Here is a 15,081-nt window from a genome sequence, read left to right on the forward strand (position 1 = left end):
GTTTTCTCTTGATAACACTGGCTCCTTTCGAGCAATAGGACTTCCTGTCTGATCGGAGCCCAATTACTGTACCTCCAAAGAGAAAATGCTTTAAACAAATCCAGTTTTAGCCCTCCGTGAAAACGGAGACGTTTGCTCACTGATCTACCATTAGCCCTGAGTTTAAGGAAGAATGGGTACTTGGGACTCCCAGCGACCAGAACGAGGTCCCCAGATCTGTTTGGTAAAGGATTCCAGTGGCCAAAGGGAAAGGGGATCTTCCCCCAGGGAATCTGCTCCCCTGCCCCCTATACCAAACTGGGCCTGGAGCTGCTGGCTTTCCTGGCTCCCCCACCCTTCATGAGGGGCCAGGGGCCTATGAGGAGCGAGTTGATTGGATCAACTCAGGGCGAGTCCAAGCTGCTCTGGTCAAACCCGGTGGCCCTGGGTCTGTTTACATCAGATCATGAGGAAACCTGCATGAAGACAATTGTTACCCAACGGCCATCGGTAAAAACTGCCTTTTTTCATACCTTGGGAAAATATGAAGACTGGAACTTCCACCCCTTAATAAGCACTCCTACCAGAGACCATTAGTTGTTTTCACTATCTTTCCAGTATCATCTGGACTATATCCCTCACTCCTTGTTTGTGCTTTTAAGACCAAGAGAAAGATCTTTCTCCCAAAGATCCTATGACACAGGTACTGTTTGTTCTTTTAAGTAGGCTCCTGTACCCATTGGGCGTAGGCAATGCAGGGCTCGATCTCATGACCCTCATGATCATGAGATCATGAGAGATCTCATGATCTCTCACCCCGAGATCGTGACCTGAGCTGAGATTAAGAGTCAGACCCTTAAATGACTGAGCCATCCAGGCGCCTCAACACAGGTACTGAGACTATTCCCATTTTTAAGTGAGATAACTAGGGCATATCCCCGTACCCATAGATCTACGATGGTATAGTGAGGGCGGGGATTAAGTTTACAGTTTGAATTAAGATTGCTAATCAGCTGACTTTGAGATGGGGAGAGGATCCTGGATTATTCAGCTGGGCCCAGTGTGATCCTTTCTAAGTGAGAGTCAGGGTCAAATTTGAAGATGCAACCCCGCTGGCTTTGAAGGCAGAGGAAGAGGACCACGTGCCAAGGGCTTCCGGGGGCCTCTAGGTTCTCTCCCAGAGCCTGCAGGAGGAGTGCAGCCCTCTAACATTGATTTTAGACCCTTGAGACCCATTGTAGGCTTCTGAGTTCCAGAATGGGAAGATAATAAATTGGTGGTGTTTTAAGCCATTAAGTTTGTGGTCATTTGTTACAGCAGCCACAGGAAATGAACACACTGGTATTGAGTGTATAGTAGTAAACACAATAAACATGGGCTCGGCTCTTAAGAGCTTTGCTGGATATTGCCAATGTCTGCGGACTCTGAGTTCCGTCAGCAGTTCCTAAAGCACATTAGGCGGCGGGAGCCCTGCCCTTTCTGGAGCCCAGGGCCTGCTGGTGGTACTCAGTGCTCTCCTTGCCCTATTTAACTTTAAACTCCTTCGGCTTCATGGAAAATATTAAGTATTGGGGCACCTGGGTGGCTCAGTCGGTTAAGCATCTGCCTTCGGCTCAGGTCATGATCTCGGGGCCCTGGGCTCGAGTCCCCCGTTGTTGGGCTCCCTGCTCAGTGGGGAGCCTGCTTCTCCCTCTCCTCTCCCTTGGTGCTCTGTCTCGCTATCTCTGTCTCTCTCCCTCAAATAAATAAATAAAATCTTTTGAAAGAAAGAAAGAAAATATTAAGTATTTTCTAGGGTTTGGGCCCATACTGAGTGTTTTGCATACATGCCTAATTTCACCCTGACCACAGAGTCTGTGGGGCTGAGAGATATTCTTATCCCTATTTACCAGATGAAGAAAGTGAGGCCCTGGGAGGAAAAGTGACTTTCCTAAGAGCACACAAGTAAGTGGTGGGTGTGAACCCAAGGCACCTGCCTCTCAACCCACCCAGGCTGTCAGCCTAGCAGCTGTTGTTCTATCCTCCTCGAGAGGGGCACCCTAGCTCCACCTCCCCACCCCCCTCACATCTGAAGGCAGTCGCAGGACCTGCTGTGGGTTCCAGTAATAGGGTGGAGTCCCCTGTTCTCGGGCAAACGCTGTTCCTACCCATGAGCACGGAGGGGTGTTTTTCAGACAGAAGCCTGGCAGGGGCTGAGATAAGCATGATTCAGGACAGCTCACATGGGGCCATTCTGGATTTAAAAAAAAAAAAAAAAAAAAAACCCTTGGCAGAGTGAGTGGCCTAGGACGGCAGTGCGGGGTATTGCCAAGCACAGGGTGAGCGAGGGTGCTCCTCCTGGAGCTCTGGGTCCAGAACCAGCTTCTCAGGAAGCTGGGACTCCGATCCACCCTACCCCAGGCCTTCACCTCTCCCGGCCTCCTGCCTCCCCAGCCTTCACCCCATGAGACGCTGTTTCCACCCAGTGAGGGCAACTTGACCTGGCCCTTGGCTGGGGAAGGCTTGGGAGGGGGAGGGTGTGTGCCTGCACCGACAGCCACCACCACCGCAGTAATAATAACTATACCGGCTCCTACTTATTACGTGCTTATAAGCTTTAAAACGATCTCACTCAACCCTCCCTCACGGCCATCATTTGGGGTCGATTGTCTTATCACGGCTCTACAAGTGGGGAAACTGAGGCTCACGAAGGGGACTTCCCAAGGCCACACAGTCAGGAAACGCAGAGCCCGGTGTCCCTGGTTGTGAATCTCGTGCTGGTGCAGAAGGCAGGGAGGCATTTTCCATGGGGATCATTAAGGAGGGCGCCTGCCTGGTTACCTCAAGAGGAAATGGGGGGAGGGGAGGGGTGATCTGGGGCTGCTCTGATGCTGTCTCAGGTGATCCTGGCTCTGGGGAGGCTCCCAGGCCCTCCTGCCCACCCAGGGAGCCTGGCCCCGGACCCGGGGACCGCCCTGGCCAGCAAAGGGTGTGTGTCTGTGGGCCGAGCTGCGCTATCACAGTGAAGCCGAGTGGGGAGGAAGTGACTCAATCATCAAAGGCCTGGTCTTCCTCGGGGAACTGTCCCTAATCACAATTATCCCGCTACAATAATACCATTTCAGAGAGACTGTGAGCCGGGGCACCGTGTAGCCATGTAAACTGTTTCCTGTATCTGCCAAACCCAACAGCATTGGGCAATTAATAGAATCCAGCTAGGCCTCCCGCTCCGATAAGGCCGGAGCAGCGCTGCCGAGGGCCTCGTGCCTTGTTTGTTCCAGTGACGGATGGCCCTCACGCTGCAGAGTCACGCTGGGGGGTGGGGGGGCACGGAGGCCTGGGGGGGTGGGGGGGCCCAGGAGGCCAGCCAGAGCCACACACATTCTGCCCGGCTTGACATTTCGCGGAGATAAAAATGACTTTCATTCTCCTGCTAAACAAAAGTCATGGCTATTCAGGCCACCCCAGGCCCCTGGTGGGGAACGGATGATTTGGGATTGAGCAGGACCCCCTGCAGCCTGGAACAAGGACCCACAGACGACAAAGCACTCTGTGAGGCGGCTCAAGAGAAGAAGGAATTAGAAAAAGTTAATACAGCGTGACCTCTAGATCATCCCAGGGCGCTAGGATTTTAGGAACCTCAGATCCTTATAATAAACCGCGTTGCAGGGCACAGAGAAGGCCTTTGGAGAATGACCTCGCCCCACACGGATTCCCGGTGGCTCTCGGCTACAGTCGGGAGGCAACATTTCCCAGGGTGAGGACGTCCCTGAATCTCAGGGTAAAAGTGGTCTGACAGGGGAAGGTGGCCCAGGGACCTGGACTGACTATGGTGCCCGGAGCTCCAAGTCCAATGGGGTGTTAAAACATCAGGATGTAAATTGGTGCAGCCACTATGGAAAACAGTATGGGGGTTTTTCAAAATGCTAAAGATAGCAATTCCACTCGTATTTACCCAAAAGAAATAGAAACAATAACTTGAAAATAAATATACCCCTATGTTCGTTGCAGCATTGTTCACAATAGCCAAGATATGGAAGTAGCCCAAGTGTCCATCGAGGGATGGATGGATGGATGGATAGAGATGTTTTCTTATTTTTTTTAAATTATTATTATTTTTTTTTTAGAGAGAGAGCAAGCAAGCACCGGAGGGTCAGAGGGAGAGAGAAGATCTCAAGTAGACTCCCTGCTGAGTCCAGAGCCCCAAGTGGGGCTCAATCTCATGACCCTGAGATCATAACCTGAGTCAAAATCAAGGTAAGGTGCTTAACCAACTGTGCCACCCAGGCGCCCTGAGTTGTTATTTATATATATTAATATTATTATATATATATATAATGGGATATTATTTGGCTATAAAAAGGGAGGAAATCTTGCCATTTGTGACAACACGGATGGATCTTGAAGGCATCATTCTAAGTACAGTAAGTCAGAAAGAGAAAGACAAATACTGTCCGATCTCACTTACATGTGGAATCTAAGAACAAACAAACCCAAGTTCATAGATACAAGAACAGATCAGTGGTCGCCAGAGGCAGGGATAGAGGGTGGGCAAAACGGGCGAAAGTGGTCAAAGGCACAAACTCTTGTTATAAAATAAATAAGTCCTGGGGATGTAATGTACAGCATGGTGACTAGAGTTAATGCTACTGTGTTGTGCATTTGAAAATTGATAAGTAGATCTTAAAAGTTATCATCACACAAAAAAAATCTGTGAGACGCCTGGTTGGTTCAGTCAGCAGACCATGCGACTCTTGATCTCGGGGTCCGTTCAAGCGCCACGTTGGGCGTACAGCTTACTTAACTAAAAATTAATAAATAGATCAATAAATAAAAGCAAGAAAAAATCTGTAATTATACATGATGACAGATGTTAACTAGGCTTACCGTGGTCGTTTCACAATACGTACAAATATCAAATCACGCTGTTGTACACCTGCAACTACTATAATGTCGTTACTATCTTGTATTATTATAGAATATGTCGACTACTATACTGTTAACCAATATGATGTTAACTAGTATAATATCAATTACATCCAATTAAAAGGAAGAAACATGGGACACCTGGGTGGCTCAGTGGTTGAGTGTCTGTCTTTGGCTCAGGCGTGATCCTGGGATCGAGTCCCACATCAGGTTCCCCACAGGGAGCCTACTTCTCCTTCGGCCTGTGTCTCTGCCTCTCCGTATCTCTCATGAATGAATAAATAAATAAAGTCTTTATAAATAAATAACCACCACTCTTCCCCCTTTCTATTTTCTTTTTGGTGACCAGCACCCACATTTTCTTGTCAACGGGTATGGTGCACTCATTTTCTTACAAAGCATCAAGTGTCTACATGCTCTGGGGTAAAAGTTGACTAATTAAGTTTGACTCGTTTGGGACCCTTCAGCCAAATTCCCAAGAAGTCACGGCCGATTGAGTTGAAGGTGTGATTCTGACTGTCTTCTCAGGGGGAGTGACTGCAGGGCTCGCTCACTTTCCTCCTCCCAAGAACAATGCAAATGAAGGCAAAGGGATTTTTGCCGAGCTAGGCCAGATGAACCTTTGGGGAGGAGGGAGTGAGGCTAGAGGATGTGGGTGTTTTAAAATTGGCTCTCACTTTGCGGGAAGACTCTCTCCCAAGATGATTTGCAAATTGTACTCAAATGTAGTAATTTCCCCCAATTTGGGCGTTTTCTGTTGTTAGTTGCTGTTCTGTGTTGGGGCCCATTCTGACGAACTTTCTTGGGAGAAATTTCTTTTAATGGTCTAATAGCGTTTATGCTCTAATAGGAAGGAATGGGAGGTAGAGGGGAGGCAGAGGGGAGCAGGGTGCTGTAGCAGAATGGGTAATAGCTTGGTGGTTAGGATTTGAGTCCCAGCTCTGTACTTCCTCGCTGTGTGACTTGGGGCAAATTATTTCACTCCTCTCAGTGTCAGTCTCCCGATCTCTAACAGGGTGATAATTGTAGGACTTAATGCCCAAGATTGTCATGAGGATTAAGTGGTCATGCCCACAAAGTAGTTAGTTCGGTCCTTGGTGCATGTAAGTGCTGGAAACCCACATATTGAGCTACTAATGAATGGCTTTTAATTGTTTGTCATATTAGATTCTCTCTCTCCCCTACTCCCAGCATCCAGCTCTTTCTCACAAACAGCAGGCCTAGGGAACATCCCTCATTACATATCTGAATGGAATAAACGACCATACCCAGGCCAGGCTTGAACACTTCCAGAAAGGTGGCTCATTTCCTTTTCAGAAAGTTCTGGTTGATGGACCTTTCTTGCTGTCATTGAGTCCAAGGTTGTGTCTCTGGAGCCATCGTTTGGTTCTTGCTGTGCTCTCCAGAACCGTAGGAAATTTAAGTCCGATCTCTGTGGCGGTCTATGTGGAAATGCTTCAAATATTTGAACAGAACTGGCACATCCCTTCTGAGACGTCTCCACCCAGAAAGCTTGAGTCCTTCACCAGACTGGCTACTCTCATTGGAACCTGTCCCCCTCACGCATGCATCTCTTTCTCTCTAGTGGAAGGGTGAGTTCAAAGAAACTGGAAGACTCAATTCCATTGCTAAGTTTCACGTCTTTTGTTACTGAGGTGAATTTCCACGTCAATGGCACCGAAACAGCTGGAAGTGGCTGCTCCATGGGAGCTGGCCCAGATATCAAGCGCACCCCCAATGTCCTGTGACTGGTGGAGCATCTCCTTCACCAGAAGTACTGGAGGTAGCCTGAATGGAAAGATGACTGGGCCTCTCCGAAGTGGAGCTGTGGCTCAGCCTCCCCAAGGCCAGGCAGCAGGTGGGACAGATAACCGCTAGATAATGGCCTTGAGGAGCCACACAAAGACCAGCACTAATCTCCGGGGCCCTGTTGTGTGAGCATCTGGAATCTGGGCAAGGAATGCTCCAGTCTTTGAACCTTCCCCTCGCTCCTCTACACACAACAGTTAGCTGCTTCTGCAGATAATCTTCAGTCTCAACTTTGTCACATCTAGTTCAAAGGCCATGGCTAATCTCAACTTTCCCTTGCTACCGGATGAAGATTTTAATCCAAATCCCAAGGCCCAGCGACATACTGAACAATAGTGACTATCACACAAACTTGAGCCTCGGGTTACTTCGGTGTTTTGTGCTGTCCTTCACTCTCCAGCTAATATCACGTGTACGACACTGGTGACACCAGACATGTGGGCTTATTCCCACACCAACCAGTTCTTTACACCGGACAGGCATCCTGCAATTCAATTTGGTTCTGATACTCCCTACAGGTCCCACAAGACTGTCCTTATTCAGACATCAATGGTAAGTCCCAGCGTGCCCCTGGTACTTATGACTGACTTATAAACCCCCTCTCTGGGTTTGATAATTTGCAAGACCAGCTCACAGAATGCAGGGAAATACCAATTTATGTTTCCTGGTTTATTATATAATAAAGAATATGCTAAAGGATACAGAAGAATAGCTCAATGAAGGACAAGGTCAGGAAGGGTCCCGAGCACGGGAGCTTCTGTCCCTGTGGAGTTGGGTTGTATCACCCTGCCTGCACATGGATGTGTTCACCATCCTGAAAGCTCTTTGAACCCTGTATTTTCGGGAGTTTCAGGGAGGCCTCAGCACATTGGCAGGCTCAATCAGTAGCTCAACCCCCTTCCTGGAGGATGGGAGACGGGGCTGAAAGGTCTAAGCTTCTAATCATAGCTTGGTCTTTCCACTGACCAGTGCCTATCCAGGAGCCCATCAAGAGTCACCTTATTAGGGATGCCTGGGTGGCTCAGCGGTTGAGCATCTGCCTTTGGCTCAGGGCGTGATCCCGGGATTCCGGGATCGAGTCCCGCATTGGGCTCCCTGCATGGAGCCTGCTTCTCCCTCTGCCTGTGTCTCTGCCTCTCCCTCTCCCTGTGTCTTTCATGAGTGAATAAATAAAATCTTTTTAAAAAATCACCTTATTAGAACAAAAGACTTTGCTATCACCCCAGAAATTCCTGGGAACGTAGGAGCTCTGTGTCAGGAAGTGGGAACAAAAGATGCTCAAGAGTATTCTTCTCATTTAGGAAATTATAAGGGTTTTGGAAGCTTTGTGTCAGGAATCAGAATCAGAGACCAATGCATATATTTTCTATGATTTCACATGCATCCCGGGCACTTAGAAAGCAATTATTCATTTATCCACTGTCCATTCATTCAACAACTTGTTTTTGAGTCCCGGTCATGTGCCAGGCACTGTGGTACACATGGGACTATAATGGTGAGCAAGACCAGGGGCGCCTGGGTGGGTCAGTCAGTTAAGCATCGACTTTAGCTAAGGTCATGATCTCGGAGTCCTGGGATCGAGTCCAGCGGCAGGCTTCCTGCTCAGCAGGGAGTTTCCTTGTCCCTCTCCCCTCTGCCCCTCCCCCTGCTCATGTGCTCCCTCTCTCTCTCTCTCTCTCTCTTTCTCAAATAAATAAAATCTTTTTTAAAAATGGTGAGCAAGATGCGCCAGATTCCTCCTAGACAAACCTTAAGATTCCAAGTGGCAAAGAGAAATATTAATTAAAGAATCATTAACATGCCACAGAACAAGAAACCACTTGAAACATTATAAGGGAAAGAAGTAAAGTCCTTTTTTAAAAAGTATTTTATTCATTCATTCAGAGAGCATAGAGCAGAGGGGGAGGGGCAGAGGGAGAGGGAGAATCACAGGCAGGCTCCACACTCAGCTTGGAGCCCAACTCGGGGTTCAATCTCACGACCTTGACTGAGATCATGACCTGAGCCAAAGTCAAGAGCTGGGCGCCCAACCGACTGAGCCACCCAGCCACCCCAAGAACCTAAGTTCTGAAGAAGCTATTCACAAAGGGTCTAATCTGGGTCTGTGGGAATCGGAGAAACCTGCGAGAGTCCCCAAGGAGATAGTATATATCTGGGTTAATCTCCACCCTCCACACTTCCCAGGAGTCTCACATGGTCCTCAACACATAGTAGGTGCTTAATAAGCCTCCTGGGTGGTTCAGTGGTTGAGCATCTGCCTTTGGCCCTGGGATCGAATCCTGCATCGGGCTCCCTGCAGAGGAGCCTGCTTCTCCCTCTGCCTGTGTCTCTCATGAATAAATAAATAAAAATCTTTTTTTTTTTTTAAGTGATAGATCGAATGGAGTTTTGTATCTGGGTAGTTCTCTCGAAATGATGTGATGCTTTCCATGCATAATTTTGTGACCCTCAAACACCCCTGAGTAGTGGGAAAGGCTGGTATTATTTTCCATGTTTCATGGGCAAGAGAACTGACAAACTTCTGTTATGTCGCAGGGAGGAAGTGTGGTGGGTAAAAGCATGGTCTTGAGTCCTGCAGTCCTGACATAAACTCCACCTCTTAGCAGCTGTGAGAGGCCCGTGAGCAAACATGGACCACACCATCTTTGCCGTATTTTGCCCTAGGCCTGGTGCTCTCCTGAATTAAAGTTCACCCTGGAGGGCTCCAACAAACAGTGATGACTGTTTGGGGCTTTCTTAGGGGCTTCTGAGAATGGGGGCTTGCTTATGGCTCCCATGACTACGTTCTGAATCAGTGTCAGCTTCCCAGGAAGAAGGATATAGGTCTTCAGGTGGAGCAAAAATCTCTCTAAACTCAACAATTAAACAAATATTTATTCTGTGTTTGCTAATCAAAGGCACTGCACTGCGGTAAAAATGCTTTCCTATCTTAGGAAGAGGAACCACCTTCCAGAAATTTCTGTTTTAATAAAATTAATAACCACAGCTACCAGTTATTGAATCCTCAGTATATGCCAGTCAATGTGCTAAGCACCTGAGTTATATTTAATCCCCACGACTCTGTGTGACCGGTAGTAGTACGACTTTACCCCCTCTGTGATAGTTAATTTATGTGTCAGCTTGACTGGGCCATGGGACGCCCAGACATCTGGTCCAACATTATTCTGGGTGTTTCTGTGAGGGTGTTTTGGATAAGATTAACATTTGAATCGATAGACTGAGTAAAGCATCTTGCTTTCCTGAATGTGGGTGGGCCTCACCTAATCAGTTGATGGACTGCATAGACCAAAAAGGTTGCCCTTCCCATTAGCAACAAGGAACCCCTCTTGCCTGACTGCCTTCAGGCTGGGACATTGATATTTTTCCACCTTTGGACTGGAACTACACCATGAACCTTCTGGGGCCTCCAGGGTACTGAATGCACATCTTGGGATTTGTCAGCCTCCATAACCATGTGAGTCAATTCCTGATAATAAATCTCCTTTATATATGCGTATCTCTATCCACATCTATGTATCTCTCTATGTATTTACAGGAAGCTACATATACATATATGCATACATATGTGTGTATATATGTACACACATACACGTATACACACACTCACATCTCCTGATTGACTGGTTGATTGATTGGCTAATACATCCCCTTTATAGATAAGGAAAACGACACCTGAGGCCTTCCTCTATTTCCCAGACGCAGCCCATCGTCTTCCCTCCTAATCCCACATCCCTGGGAACTGAAATGAAATAGCGTTGTGTCCTCTCTAGATATCTTTTATCTCCTGGGTCTGAAGAGTCCCTGTCTTTGAACTCCCTATGGATTCCCCTCCCTTCCTCATCCCTGCTGCTGATACCTGCCGCCAGATGTCAAAATCTTCCATCTGGGGAGGAGGCAGGGTGATAGGGCCCGAGGAGATTCTGGAGCTGCAGACCCTCCTGACAGCATGTGGCCAAGATCTTCTCACTGCCCAGGCCCCTTTAGTCATCAGTGGCTTTAGGCATGAGACCCAGGGCCTATAAGCTTTTTTGGGGGGCGGGGGGGTGGGTTCCAGGATAATGTTTCAAGCCTAAAATATGTTTTCATGGATAGCAAAACATGAAAAAAAAAGAATTGTAATGAACAGGTGCTCACGACGTTAATTTGTTGAATTTTGGTGCCTGCAAAAATTTCATCTCTATTGAAAACAACTTTTAAGTTGCTTTTTTATAACTTTGCATGAATTTCTGAATACGCTCAGTGATTGTTCAGTTATCACAGCCAATTGGTAAATAAAAGTGTTAAAAGATAAACCGAGGCATATTAAAAATGTTTAGCTTATTTGTGCAAAAATTGACGCAAATCGAGCAGCTCCCAAAGTGGTTGGGAGGGGACCTCTGACAGGAGCTCAAGGCAAGACTTTTACAGGGAAGATGAAGAAGCCAAGTCATGATTTGACCCATCATAGCTTAAATGACTGCCTGGTTGGGAAAGCCTTGCTGGCTGTTTGTGATTGGTTGTCCTTAGATTTCGACTTTGTGACACTGAGGCATTTACGGGCTTAGGTTTCAGTTTGCTTACACAGGCTGCGAAAGCATGAGAGCGAGTCAGAACATTAATTCATTTAAGAAATGTACTTGTAACCAAATAATTTCCGAAGTGACAATTATCAAAACCGTGTCTGCTTCCTCCACAGCAAAACTCTACCTGTTTAGTGTGGGATGGATATGCCTGGATCCTATAAAGCTCTTAAAATATTCCTCTTTGGGGCACCTGGGTGGCTCGGTGGTGGAGCGTCTGCCTTTGGCTCAGGGCGTGATCCGGGGTCCTGGGATCGAGTCCCGAATCAGGCTTCCTGCATGGAGCCTGCTTCTCCCTCTGCCTGTGTCTCTGCCTCTCTCTCTGTGTGTCTCTCATGAATAAATAAATAAAATCTTAAAAAATATATATTCTTCTTCATCTCAAGATTTCTCAGCTTCAATTCCTACAGTTATTACCCCTCCCTACCCTGGACCCCTTGCTCTTTGGTGTTCATCTCTGATATTCAAAGTGCTTCATAACCTAGTCCATCCTGAACCTGAGCTAGCTAGCTTACTTGCTATCCTTCTTTCCTTCCTTCTTCCCTTCCTTCCTTCTATTTCTTTCGTCCATTCACCCATTCAATAAATTCAATTGAATCATGTTTATCCAATTGAATCAATTATTATCATTGAGATTTTAGGTTAAGCGTGGTTCTGAGGAGGATGTAGCATTAAGCAAGACAGACAAGGCCCCCCGCTCTCCAGAAACACCAGACTAGCAGAGGTCAGGGGTAGCTGGTAGACAGGAGATAGGCAGTAAGCAAATCAACAAATAGATAACAATAAACCATCAGCTCTTTATAAAGAAAACTAAGTGAAGGTAAAGAACTTGAGGGCAGGTGCTCTTTTTAGATAGGGCGGCAAGAGAAGTCCTCCCAGGGGGCCACATTAAAGCAGAGACATGAATCAAGTCAGGGGGCCAGCCAGGCAGAGGTCTGCTAGGAGAACGGTCCGGGCAGAGGAACAGCCAGTGCAAAGGCCCTGAGGTAAGCCCGGGCTCAGGGGGTCTGAGAAAAGGCAAGGAGGTCAGTTCCGCTGCAGCAAAGTGAACAAAGGGAGAATGTTGGCAGTTAAGGTCAAAGAGATGGGGTGGAGCGGGCAGGATATGAGGCCTTGGTCAAGACAGCTCCCCTGCTTTCCAGTATGTGTGTGTATGTTCCTTCAGATGCTTCAATTTGCAAATACTGCCATTGTGCGGGAGGCACCCAGCGGCTGACCGGTTCACTGAGCAGCAGGTACAGTCTGTAGCACACCACGGGCGTCACGGATCTGCCAACATGTCCCTTGGACAGACACCTCCGTGGGCAGGGACATTCAGGCACCAATTGCCACCACCTCCCACCAGCCACCGCCTGCCAATTCCAGCAAAGACCTGCTTGGCCCCCCTTGGCTTCGCTGCCCTAAGAGTCCCCCTTGTGGCCCAGCCGTTTCCCCCAAATGGCCCGACCCCGGGCCCCATCCTCGGCAGCCCGCCCAGCGGTCAGCCGACGCACTTCACCTTGTGTGCAGGGGACAGCTCACACTTGACGTCTGCCTCCCTCTCGGTCAGTCCTCAGCGTTGGTGACTCTGAAGTCACGGGTTCTCAGGTGGTAACTGCACGCGCTACGTTTCAGAACCCGCCTAGTTTAGACGTCTGCGGTGAATTAGAAACATCTTTCCCACGGATGCAACTTGTTTGGCTTTTGTCGGGAGGCGTTAGGGGCTTGGAGGACTGCGGATGAGCTTTGCCAGGAAATTTCTATCGAGCACCTCTCGGAGGCCCTGGGAGAACTGTGAGCAGACACAGCACATCCCTTCGAAGGAGCTTCTAGGGGGAGGAGGGGAGGGACAGAGCGGAGAACAGCCAACGATCAAGTATATGCTAAGTGATCGAGGTACATTTGGATAGTGAGAAACAACACAGGGGGAACGAAAGGTGAGAGAGGCAGGGGGCCGGAGATTGGGGGGTGGGGTAGGGTGGCCGGGAGCTTGGACTGGGCAGCCCAGGGCAGCCTCTGAGAAATGGCTTCTGAGAGGAGACCTGAACGAAACCAGGGAGCTGCCCATGCATTGCTGGCAGACGTAACAGAAAGTGCAAAGGCACTGAGGTAGGAATGGCCTAGCCTTTGGAGGAACAAAGGAGAGTGGATGTCTGGGGCCGGGGTGTATGAAGTCCAGGGGGCCTTGGTGAGAGGCCTGGATTTTAAGTGCAATAGGGAAGCACTAGAGCAGTTTTAGGCAAGGGAATGATTTGCTCAGTGTTTTAAACCGTGCCTCTGGGTGAAAGGGCCATCAACACGCCCCTCCTGTCTGGACAGTGCTTTTCCATTTACAAAGGCCGACCGTGTTGGCGATCTCATTACCATCACGATACCGAATGAGATGAGCAGAACGCATCCTGTTTCATGGATGAAAAACTGAGGCTCCGAATGGTTTCAGCGACTAAGGCCAGGTGAAATAGGTGGCAGGGCGACAAGACTCGGTTGAAAAGGGGCGCCTGGGGGGCTCAGTGGTTGAGCGTCTGCCTTTGGCTCAGGGCATGATCCCGGGGTCCTGGGATCGAGTCCCACGTCAGGCTCCCTGCATGGGGCCTGCTTCTCCCTCTGCCTGTGTCTCTGCCTCTCTCTCTGTCTCTCTTGTGAATAAATAAATAAAATCTTTAAAAAATAATAATAAAAAGACTCGGTTCAAAGTACCTCCTGCCTCTTAGGAGACGTTCCTGGGTCTGGGTTGAAAGGAAACTGAGCAGCCACTCCCGCCCTGACTACCTTCTTCCCTTGTTGCCAGCAACCAGCACCATCATCTGCTTGGCCCCCTTGGAGTGCGGCCTCCCTCACTTGCGATTCATCCCCGACTCCTTTTTCCTTCCACCTGCCACTCAGCCCTTCTCGACAGTTCCAGCCAGAGGAGCATGCCCCCTTCCGGACTCGCACCAGAACGTGTAGGAAGGCACTAATTTACAAGGATAGGAGTATGTCCTTGTATTTATCTCATAACCACTCTCTGCAGATGCCCCCCACGTCTGTTAGCACCCACAAACACACACCCAGGTCCTGGGATAGAGCTAAGCATAAAGGAGGGCCTTGATGTAAAACAAAAATCTCTCAACCGAATTCGAGTTATCACACCCCGAGTGTTTTCTCTTTGCCAGGCACTGAGTTATTGGCCTTTTCCAAAAAGTTATCTAATTCTAATAGCAACCATCTTGAAGAGAGGTATGATTATTATTATTTTATATATGAAGAAACTGAGGCTCAGACGTGTCCGTGAGGAGCAAAGGACTCCAACCCCTGTGCTCTAAATCTCTACCGTACTTCCTTCTTACTGGAGACAGAGGATCTCTGCTTTTTTCAGCCTTGATATTGGACCCCTAGGTGTTAAAAAGAGTCTAAAAACAAATAAAAATGTCTTCTGCAGCAAACACACAGAAGAGCCTCGCAAAACTCCCTGAGATGAATCATCAATCCATCAGTCCATCCGGATGTCGTAGTGACCATCATCCCCTCTGGCTTATGTCAAGTGTTTAGGGAAAGGATAGATCCATCCTACAGATCGGTAGGTGGTAAGAGGAAAAATGTGTGCATGAGACCTGGCCTGCTTGACCCTGCCCTGCTCTTCCCTGAATTAACTCCTTTTCAACTCTGAATGAGACAGAAGAGTTCCAGGCAGCCTATAAAAACGGACTCTTGACTTTCTTCTCTCCTCGTCATCACTGCACCTCTTCGCCCATCGCAGATCCTGAAAAATCCCCGGGTGAACCGGGTCGGGCTGGGCTTCTGCCCCACCGGTCACCTTCAGGAGGCAAAGTGTATTTCAGAAACGTGCAATCCGTGGCTCATCTGGATCGGG

This window comes from Canis lupus, chromosome 21 (assembly GCF_048164855.1).
Source record: "Canis lupus baileyi chromosome 21, mCanLup2.hap1, whole genome shotgun sequence".
Lineage (NCBI taxonomy): Eukaryota > Metazoa > Chordata > Mammalia > Carnivora > Canidae > Canis > Canis lupus.